The sequence below is a fragment of the Pseudopipra pipra genome, chromosome 3 (assembly GCF_036250125.1).
Source record: "Pseudopipra pipra isolate bDixPip1 chromosome 3, bDixPip1.hap1, whole genome shotgun sequence".
Taxonomy (NCBI): Eukaryota; Metazoa; Chordata; class Aves; order Passeriformes; family Pipridae; genus Pseudopipra; species Pseudopipra pipra.
In genome coordinates, this window is record NC_087551.1 from 65,415,368 (window position 1) to 65,426,557 (window position 11,190).

The following is an 11,190-nucleotide window of genomic DNA, read 5'->3' on the forward strand; positions in this document are numbered from 1 at the left end:
AGATACAACTCACTGAGATTTCAAAGATCCTTGGGGGAAACATTAAAAATTAAAATTCCCCATAGGACCACCTGAGTCAGTGCCCTGTCTCACAATCTTTGGCAAAGATGATGTTCAGATACTGGTTTTAATGTACATTTCTGTATTCCTTTAGCTATTTCTTCACCCTTTTTTTACTTTGGGTATTCACATTACAAGACATGAGCCATGAAAGGGGCTACTTCCTTTCATAAAAACAAATATCCATCAACCACTGTTTTCTGATGATAAAGACGCTACTTTATTTTATGGAATCTATGCTTTTACATGTGATTATAATAAATCTCCAAAGTCTGATGGCAACCTACCCTACTAAAGAAAATGTCTGATGGACCTGGTAAGACATCAACTCCAGCAACAGCCCTTCAGTGACGGGAGGGGGCAGAGAAGAAATCATACACAATTGGAAACAAGGACTCATTGCCAAAAAAACACATAGAAGAATAGCACATGATGGAGGGATAGGCAGAAAATTATATACAGCTGGAAGAAAACATAAAAAGCCATCAGGAAATGCTATGAAATGCATTAAGTGTAATGACAGGATGAGAAAAAGAAGGGCTTGTTAGTTAAAGGGAGAAAGAGAGCTATTGTAGGTGACAGAGAAAACCAAAGTTGTCTTGTTTCAGTTTGGTTGTTTTATTCTATGTAAAGAGATTAGTTCAGATCAGTCACTTAATATGGTTAATATTAATAACAAGGGATGAAGAAAACAGGCAATATCAGGGTAAAAAGACATGGTCAATGATACTAAGATAAATTGGATTTTTTTTAAGTTATCATTCCCTGATGAGAATCACTTAAGGCAATTGGTTTAGGCAGCATTCTTGGATGACTCGTGAGGACTCAGCAGGCTGAAAAAGGCAAACTGGTATCCATTAGGGGGAAAGGGAGGCAGAAGGGAGAAAAAAGATTGAAGAAGGTATAAGTTCAACAGAATATGTAACATTGATGTCTGGAACAATAATAGGAACCACGTTATCAATCAATTTGCAAGAACCTCAAGAATAATCAAGTAATAATGAACAGCCAACATTTGTTAGTCATTACTAGGTTTAATTCAAAACAGTCTTGTTTCCTCTTAATAAGATAAATTTCCAAGAAGACACAGGAAAAAGTAGATGTATTTTGACTTTAGCAATGTTTATAATCTAGTTTGATAATAGTTCTATAAGCATAATTAGAAAAAAAAAAATCAAAACCAAAACCAGCTTGAAGAACAGTTATTTAGTCTCAAAGTAAAGAGATTGTTTTATCTTACAGAGAGGTCTCATCTATCATATATTTATTATCCAGTTACTATTTATAACAGTGATATAAACAAAGGAACAGAAAAGTACATATCTTAAAACTGGGCATGACACCAAATCAAAGATTTTGGAAGTGGGATAAGAATCTAAATTAATTTCATAAATTGAAGAAATTATAAATATGATAAATTCCATAATAGCAAGAATAAAGGCCTACATCTAAGTAGGAAAAATCTTATTTAAAAATTTATGTTGGGCAACAATTATCTTGAAAACTGCAGTGTAGAAAAAATTCTGACAATTATAGTGGAATGCATGCATCACAAAAATATGTGTTGCTGAAAGACAAATGACAATTTAAGAGGCATTCTTTAGAATGAGTTTTCTGTACAAAACAAAAGGCAAGGAAATACACCTTTTCACTCAACACTGCAAAAGCTTCTAACGAAAGATCATGTCTAGAATAATTGGAGAAAAAAGTAAGATGCAAGAGTAAGAGTCTCAGAAAATGAGATACGTGTGGGAAATTTAAAAAAAAAAAAAAAAACCAGACAAACCACACCTGTAAATAAAATAAAAATAAAAATTAAAAAAAAAAAAAAAAAAAAAAAAAAAAAAAAAAAAAAAGAAGAAGGAGAAAATACTGGGAAAGAGATGATATAAAATAGGTTTTTCCAAATAAAACAGAAATGTTCCATTGCCTACAGGTATGGGGTCAGGAAACAAGCTGAGAGTCTAATCTAAAACTCAGAATAGATGGAAGGAGAAACCTTCAAAATATAATAATGTTTAAACAACAGAATGTGTTTTTCAGAAGGACTTCACTCCAGCAATTCACAAACAATTTCATCAACATCTGCCAAAAGCTGTTACCCAACAGTAAGGATCAGTAGCATCAGCTGTTTCTTCATGGCCAGATCCAGCTCAGCAAAACTGGTTTTAAGAATGAGACAGCACATTTGAATCCCCTACAGATTTGTCACTGCATGGTTCCTCTGTTTTCTGATGGTCTCTAAGGTAAGAACAGCTTATCAGAGAACTTATGCAAAATAAAACACGCTGAGTAAAGTCATCAGAGATATTCGTGTAAATACCTCAATTTTTTAAAAGATAATGGGAAGGGCTACAATACCTCTCTTCTCTGTCAATAGGATAGGAAAGGTGCATTCAAAGGAAATATATAAGAACATTTCTGCACTTATTCACCAAAACACATTTCCCTTGTCCTTAACAAGGCAACAGGCCTCCATTTACTGTGTAAAACAAAAAAAAAAAGAAAAGAAATGGTGACACTGAATTGAAGGAATGTATTGGGAAGTCAGATAAGATCATTCCATTAATTCATCCACATACTTCATACAGTCACTTCAGAGAAGTCCCTTGTCAACAGTCAGAACTGTGGGGTAATATTTTTTTAATCTATAATTAATCTCAAATAAGTCACTGTTTTAGAAGAAAGAGGAGCCAAAGTTCCAATCAGACAATTATTTTATACATATTTGAGTAGCTGAGCCAAAAATACTCTTTTTGTAGAGTAGAATGTACATTTTTATGGTGTCATTACACATCATCAATGAATATTTATCTTTAAAACAATAAATGATGAGAGAATAGCGTTAAAGTGTCAAAAATAAAGTGGGGAAAAGTCTTGCTTCATAAATATATATATATGCAGAACTAATTTCCAGCTCAAGAGAAAATTAGGACTACTTCTATTTCCCTAACCTCCCCCTGCTCCTCGACAAGGAATATCTTGATGTTCCAATTTTATGTATAATATGTTTATTCATAATTTTCCTTATTTTATTTTCTTTAACTGTGTTTTATACTCCCTCTCTTTGTGCCTTGACAAACAGCTATCAGCATAATAGTGTCTGGAACTAAGTGAATGCCAGGGAGCAGATGCTTGAAATTAAGTTTAGGCAACTGGAAATGCAGAACAGTATGTTGTCTTAGCCATTTAACTCTTTCTTGCCCAGGACAGAAACAAGTCTAGGATGAGTATCCAGAGAACTGGAGACCAGGATTACACATTCTATGCATCATAACTTTCTAATGCTCTTTATCAATTCATTTGTGTCTGTAAGAAGACACCTGTTTACACGGGCTTTGCCTCTTCCCTTCTTTTCAAACCTTCTTTTCCCTTCATCTTTCCTAGAAGTAAACAATTCATGATAGAGTCAGCCATATGGAGGAAGCAGGGGAGGCAAAATCCTTCTGAGAGGAGTCCATATGGTATGAATAGAGACCATGTATTACAAAACATGAGGTATATGAAGTGCAAAATTTCTACCTATTTGAAGACTTTAGCAAAAAAGGTGTCTGGCAAGATATGTCCCCCAAAGACATGGTGGTGTCTTTTTTTCCAGCTGCTAGAAGAGGAACTCAAGTCTACAGAATTCCCACTAGAATAATGAAAGAAGGATCATCTTGTAAGAAAGGACTCAGGGAAAAAAAAAAAAAGAACCACACCCAAAAAAAAAAAAAAAAAAGGTAATTTTTCATCTGTGATTAACACAAAGAGATGGTCATTCTGCAAATTCACTGATGCTGGAACTGTCTTCAGAACAAGCATCCAGCTTCTGAAAATGTAGAATGACAGGAACTGGTTCCTCCTTACTTGGTGGACCAGTAGGACCAAAAAGGCTGAATACTTATGCAGAGGAGCAAAAATTCTGCTAGCCTAAGCTGTTTCACCAGTTATTTGAATATCAGTTGATTGGAAGGTGACGTTTTTTGCTTAATCTTCATGTCATAGGGCATACTTGAAGCTAAAGAGCGACATGTATAAAGTTAGTACATTCTTTAAAAGTGAAAAACACAACCTCAAAGATTAGTAGAAGTTTGAGAATTAAGATTATAGCGATTTGTTAGTATCCAGACACAATTATTCTGGAAAAAAAATAATTAATTAAGCTGCCAGGAGAAACACGTTACAAAGTATGGAGCTAGTTAAATATTCCAGTATATTTATCATCAGTTTCACATAGATCAGTTCATCAGTTCAGACTTCTTGATGGATAAATGAAGGAATCATGCTTCAAATTTAGACTTAAATTTCTTAGATATGCCTACATTAAGAAATAGTTGAGACTGGTCACTGTGAATATATGCTTTAAAAACAAAACAAATACAGATGATAACCCAGCACACTGGCAAGTTTGGATCCTATGGGTAAGAATGCACAAATTTATTATATTTTAATATTGATATGTTGCTTGGTGGGACTATTTAGCTCTTAGATTTGTAACAAAGTGAGCAAACAATTTTATGAAGGAGGTAAGCACATGTATCAGCTTATTTCAGGAGGTGCTTCTGGTTTTGTGATTTGGAGTAAGTTACAGCTTCAAGAATAAGTTCTAACAACAACAGCAGCAATAATAGGCTGCTAAATTGGCTAAAATTTGTATGAAGTGTTCAAGTGAAACTATGGATTTCCTTGAATTTTATTGAAATCATTTAACCGTAAATTACCTAAATCAGCCTAATTCAGTTTATATTCATCCATTCTGCATTAATTTATACCTTTTTGGCCATAGACACAAAAAAACCCCCAAACCAATAAATCGATTTAAAGGAAAAAAAGTAAATAAAGGCCTCAAATGAATGAAACTATAGTTTGAATGAACCACAATCCTGGTAAACAATGCCGTGAACAAAAGCTCTGTCTTCTATATAGGATCTTCTGTATGTAAGAATCTAGATGGATTTCTAGCAACCAGATCACGCAAAAAGGAAATTAAATTGGGTGCCACAGAAATTGAAGTAACAGGACATTATCATCACTTCTCTTAATTTACAGAATGTCAAAATCAATCTACTTTAATTTCGGTAAAACTAAAGCAAATCATCAGGCAGGTCCCTGACCTGGGCATATCCAGGCCTGGCTGTCCCTGTCCAGCCCCTTGTGCTTCCTCCACCTTGTCCATGGGCCAAGACCTCATTTCAAACCCTTGGTGTGAATGGTCCCTGTCCCAGTAATGTCACAGCAGTGCCTGTCTCCAGCCATTTCTTCTGGATGAACATGGATCTTCAGTACGTGCAGCCCATCTCCTGGATGACCACCTCAGTCATACATTGCAGCATTTTCCCTGGTCTCCATCTGCATTAGTTCCTGACAGAAGCCCCTGGGTAGTCCCTGACCTGGTTCTTTGCTTTCCATTTCAGGGACTGTTGATGGGCACTGTTACAGTCCCCAGCTCTGCCCACCATGGCCATGACCTATGGAGCACCAGAAGCACCTGGTCAGGAATGTCCTGTCAGTCTGGAGGGTGAGAAGAGGGAGCAGAGAGAGAACCCATCTTCACTTGAAGCACTACACAGAAGTTGCTGCTCCAGAGTGTAAAGAGAGGCCTTGTCTTGCCGTCACCTTAAGCTGCTTTGATGCAGCAGCCTCTCACAGGCCCAGATCTTCACGGTGCAGGATCTACCCTGGCTCCCCCCATCCTTGCCTCTGCTCCCAGAGTTTGCCTTGGTATTCAGAGGACAGCATGGTCCTCGTAAGGGCTTCAAACTCAGACCTAAGCAGGGGTTCCTCAGGTTTTTCAGTCAAAATGAACCAAGTACTTCTCTGTGAGTAGGATAGGGGAAGAAGCCTTTTTCAACACATATTTATTAATAGCTCAATTTCATACACTGTAAGAAAGGACATCTAAAAGGAAGTTGAAGCAGGGAAGAGGAGGAAAGAAAGTTTTGATGCTGCTACAACTTTGGCTAATGGAATCAGTATTGACAATCCAAGAGACACGCTAAATAAAGAAATAAATTGAAACTACAGTCTACATCCTTCAGCTAAAAGGAGTTTTCCCATGTCGATTCTGAACCAACTGGGCCAGGTGGTTTTTTTTGAATAACAATTCTTCATGTCATGCAAACTAAAGAAAATAGGAAAAGAAAAAAGTAAGAAGTGCTAGTAACTGTTTGGTGGGGTTTTTTGAGAACTAAAATCATGCCAAGAAGAATTACAATATTAGTTTATCCCTGGGATACCTTTGAATGTAATTAAAAAAGTGTCATATCTCTAAAAGAAAAATGAAGTGTTTTTAATGTATGACTAAAGGTACTGAAAGATATAATTATTTGCCTCCCCTGGCAAATTTGTTCTACAAAAGGAACAGTTTCATAGTTTCTACTTTAGCTCTCACTTCTTTTATAATATTCTTCTCTTCCTGTTTCATCTCTTCCCTATATTAGTACACAGTACTATTTGTCACTCTGCCAGGTCTAAGAAAGTGATACATTTTGATGCAATTATTCTTTTCCTTTCTGCCTTGTACTTCTTTTTTTCTTCGCTATCTCATTTTCCCTATATTTCCTTAACTCCTTCCCTCTAGGCTTGTGCATAATTTCCAGCTACCTTCCCTGATTCTCTATTTATTTCTCCCTTTTCTCTCCATTCTTTCTTTTTGTCTTCCGAAAGCCCAACTTCTGATCACTTTTCTGCATATTTTGTCACTTCCTTCCAAATTTCTTATTTTCCTTCTCATGTCCTTCACCTTTGTCAAGCTCAAGAAATCAGGCAAGGAAGGCAAGAGAACAGCATGCCTGAGTCATGAACTGCTAGTCAAACTAAAGGGCAGGAAGCAAATGCACAGGCAATGGAAGCAAGGACAGGTGTCCTGGGAAAAGTATAGGGACGCAGTTTGGATATATAGGGATGGGGTAAGGAAGGCAGACCAAGACGAAGCTGAAGCAGAATTTGGCAAGGGACACAAAGAATAACAAGAAGGGCTTCTACAGATATGTCAGCCAGAAAACAGCTGGAAAAGAAGGTCAAAAAAGGCACCCCCTGCTCCCCATCCCATTCCAATGAACAAGGCTGGCAAAGTGGAAACAATAGATGAGGAGCAGGCCGAGGTGCTCAACAACATTTTACCTCAGTCTTCAATGGAAACCTCTCTTACCACACCTCTCCAGTGAGTGGACCACAAGAAGGGGATTAGGGGAGGAAAATTCTTCCCAGTGTAAGTGTAGAACGGGTTCATGACCACCTGAGAAATCTGATTGTACGTAAGGCCATGGGACCTCATTAGATGCATCCCAGAGTCCTTAGGAAATTTGGCCAATATAGCTGCCAAGTCACCTCCGTGGTATCTGTAAAGTCATGGCGGCCAGATGAAGTCCCAGGGGACTGGAAAAAAAGGAAACGTACCCATCTTTAAAAAGGGTAGAAAGAAGGACCTTGGAAACTTTTCTGTAGGGGTGATAAGCCACTGGCAAAGGCTGACCAGAGAAGCTGTAGCTGCCCCATCCCTGGAAGTGTTGGCCGGGTTGGATAGGGCTTTGAGCAATCTGGTCTAGTGTGTGGCATACCTGTCAATGGCGGGGGGTTGGAATAAGGTTAGCTTTAAGGTGCATCCCAAGCCAAAATATTCTGTGATTCTATGATTGGCTGGGCATTGTTTGGTTGATGCAGAGAAAGTGTTTTCATTCACTTTGCTTTCAGACTGCACGGTCCCGCAGGAGCAGGGAGTCGGTACAGGGCATCATCTCAGCAGACTGTATCCTCAGCCTCTGTCACCCCAGCAATGTTGTCTCTAGGTTCATCCCAGGATGCCCAGGCTTTCCTCAAGGAGCGCTGCAAGGTGTTACAGGCAGAGTTGGTCCAGTGGTGAGTGGCAGTGAGGGGCTGCAGCATGATCCTGGCTGAGGTGTAGGTCGACTCAGGACTGTTAGGGGCCAGAGGGTATCCCCAGTGCCTTGGAGGGCAGACATGTACAAGGCTAGGGAAGAGGACAACAAGGACACAATGCAAAGAAGCAGCAGCTCCAAGGAGCTGGAAAGCAGTAGATCCATGGCATTGTCCTGATTCATCCCCAGAGAAGTGACAACCATAGGCCCCATGGAGTCAGACAGCAGCAGCAGCTCCGTGGAACTGGAATGTAGAACCCTCTCTGCTGCTTCCGGCAGGAGTTCCCTGGAAGAACCCAGACACCAGCAGAAGGTGCCCATAGGCAGGGAGCATGGCCAGGTGGCAGGATGGTTCCTGGGGAAACTCCATGCCTGGTGGAAATGCCACATCTGTCTCTGCAAGTGCTTGAAATTCTGCTTGAAGTTCCAGTGATGGTGGCGCTGGGACTTACAGAGAAAAGGGTTCCATTAACCCTGAGCAGCTGGGGAGTGTGTGCTCAGGAACTGCTTGGGACAGCCCAATCCCTAGGCCTGATCGGATCCCTCTGTAGAGGCTTCCTGCCCTCTGGCAGATTCACACACATCCAACCTGCTATCCTCTTCAAGATGACTGAGAGTGCACTCGATCCCCTCCTCCAGATCATATATAAAACTGATATACAGGAGTGGTCCTAATACTGAGCCCTGGGGAACATCATTGAATTAGAAAGTAATTCTTCCCTTGAGGGTGACAAGGCACTGGCATAGATTGCCCAGAGAAGCTGTGGTTGCCCCTTCTCTGGAAGTGTTCAAGGGGAGGTTGGATAGGGCTTTGAGCTACCTGGTCTAGTGGAAGGTGTCCCTGACAATGACAGGGGGGTTGGAACTGGGCGAACAGTAGGGTCCCTTTCAACTCAAATCATTGTATGATTTGCCATCTGTACAATCACCAGGTAGGATGAAAAAAGGGTAAAATATAGAAGAAGGAAAAGTTGTACCCTGTACAACACCTGTCTCTCTCTCCCTTCCTCTGGCACCAGATAGCAGTAGTAATCAAGGGATTGGGTTTTTTTCAAAGGATGGGAGCCTTCCTCATCCATCTCCTGACCATGAGGAAAAGAGAAGGAATCCTTTCTTTTACTAGAGAGATATATCTGTTTTTCTTACCACAAGAAACAAAGCAAGAACATATGCTTGGAAACCAAATCTCACCATCTCAACTGTTGATATTCTTCCTGCTTGCAACAGCATCCAAAGTCCCAGAAATTTCTTCAGGAGTAAGGATGACAGCTTCAAACAGGCCTACTGTTGAATCCTTGTTTCTACTGCTTCTGAGAAAGGTGACTTACATTACAGATAAGCAAGATTTTCTTGCTGAGTGGAATTGTTTAACCTTTTCAGGGAAGGGAAAAAAGAAAAAAGAGGGGGCCAAACACACTTTTCTGAAACACTTTAATTTTGGGTATAACTACAAAATTAAAGAAGGTAAGGGTTTCCTCATGGAGCAATTATCCTACTTAATATCCGTAATCAACCACTCAGAAGACCATTGTGTGGGCACTCTTAATCCAAACTTCCAGCTAAGGGCATCTGAATCCATCTCTGTGTGGACTGCCTATTCCCAGCACAGGAGATTTTTTTAAGCTGCACAGCACTGATCAGCTCCATTTTTATGGACTACCTAAATGCCCATTCAGTCAGAGAGACCCCTTTCTTTAGAGCAGGGGAGGTGAGACGTATGCATTTTAATTGTTGGTCTGACCTGGCAGATTAATTGAAACCATTCTCTCTCCTGAGAGCAGCACACCATGAGAATACAGAAATATTTTCATTTACCTTCCACTTGATCACTGATATCAATGTCAGACTTTCTGCTGACTTGGGGCTAGAATAAGTTGCTAGGTAATTATATTACCATACTTTATACTGTTATACTTTTAGATTCTATACTGTAATTATACAGCATAGAATTAATTGCATAAAAATGTGTTAGCCTGTCATTAATAAGATTTATCATGCATTCTTCCAAGTAAATTACAAGAAATTATCATAACATGGTAAGGATGCAGTGTGACATAGTTTTTTGGAAAGCCTGAATGGGAGTGTTAGGGTTTTTGAATTGGTACAAACATTATTATGCTACCTAAAGCAATATCCCAAGAGTTTATTCAGGAGAGCACATGCACAATCCCTGTTGTTTAACCAAGACAGTGATGAAACAAGTGTATTCTAAGTGCTGGCTTAAAGCAGAATTTTCTCTGTATCAGGCCTTAAGAACTCCATGTCTGTGCATATCTCTCTACAAGCCTGTATAATATGTTGTACAACCTAGGCTTAATCTTGAGCACTCTACAGTCTTAGAAATATCTGAAAAAGCACCTTACATTGGTCTCTAATATTAAGAAATTACTACAGTGCTTTAATTTTTACCACCATCTTTCTACTCTACCTCACTGTTCTTCCTCTAATTGCTGCTACCAGGTTTTTCAGGGCAGACATTGATTTTCCATGTGCTTTCTGGAAACTATCAGGCACGATTCAGCTACTTAAGATAGAGTAACAATAAGAAAATGTACTGTAAACAAAACAGAGAGCATGCCACAATGGGATGCCTGACGCGTTTCGGCATGGGGATCTTCTGCACACTCCAACCAAGATGTTTTTGCTTCTTGCAAGTCCAGTGAATCATTCATACTGTAGAGGAGTAATTTAATTTCTCAAACAATAACATAAAGCAATATTTACTGAAATAATGGCTAGTAAAATTCTTAAAAAACAAGTAGCCTCTACTGCTGTTAATATATTTGCCACAGAATTCTGGTAGCTTTGATCAGCTTTGTCATTTTGGGCATGCAATGGTGTTCATATTGATTCAGGCATTAATCAGAACACATTTTTTATTTCAGAATTAGCACACGAAAAGTCTTTTCTGTGTTATCATGCTAATATGTTATATCAAAGACTAAATTAACATTTTACTGCTGCTAACCAGAGGCAATGCTTCATATACAATTCAGATGACGTTGCCAAACTTTTCACATTACCAGCTGTTTAAATCTGAGAGTGCTTAATATCTGTGGACCTAAAGAAAGATCTTTTGAAAATAACTTAACAAAGCCCCCCACAGTCCAGTACCAGTATTCCCAGAGATAATGAAGCCTCATACTGTTCCTGATCTCTATTATGCTTCCAGTAATGTGGCAATGAACAGTGTCCCAAACACCATTATAGAACACCCCTTTCCATCTTCACCTTCCTTTCATTTTTTCAAACTTTTTTTAGTCTCAAAGGT

General features: G+C 39.0%; 1 long non-coding RNA gene across 1 annotated transcript; it reads left to right on the plus strand.

Annotated features, from left to right (window-relative positions):
• Nucleotides 1-8,866: 8,866 nt before the first annotated feature.
• LOC135410592 (uncharacterized) lies at nt 8,867-10,677 on the plus strand. The gene is made up of 2 exons (XR_010428762.1): nt 8,867-9,238; nt 10,380-10,677. It is a non-coding gene; the product is annotated as an uncharacterized LOC135410592 (long non-coding RNA).
• Nucleotides 10,678-11,190: the final 513 nt, after the last annotated feature.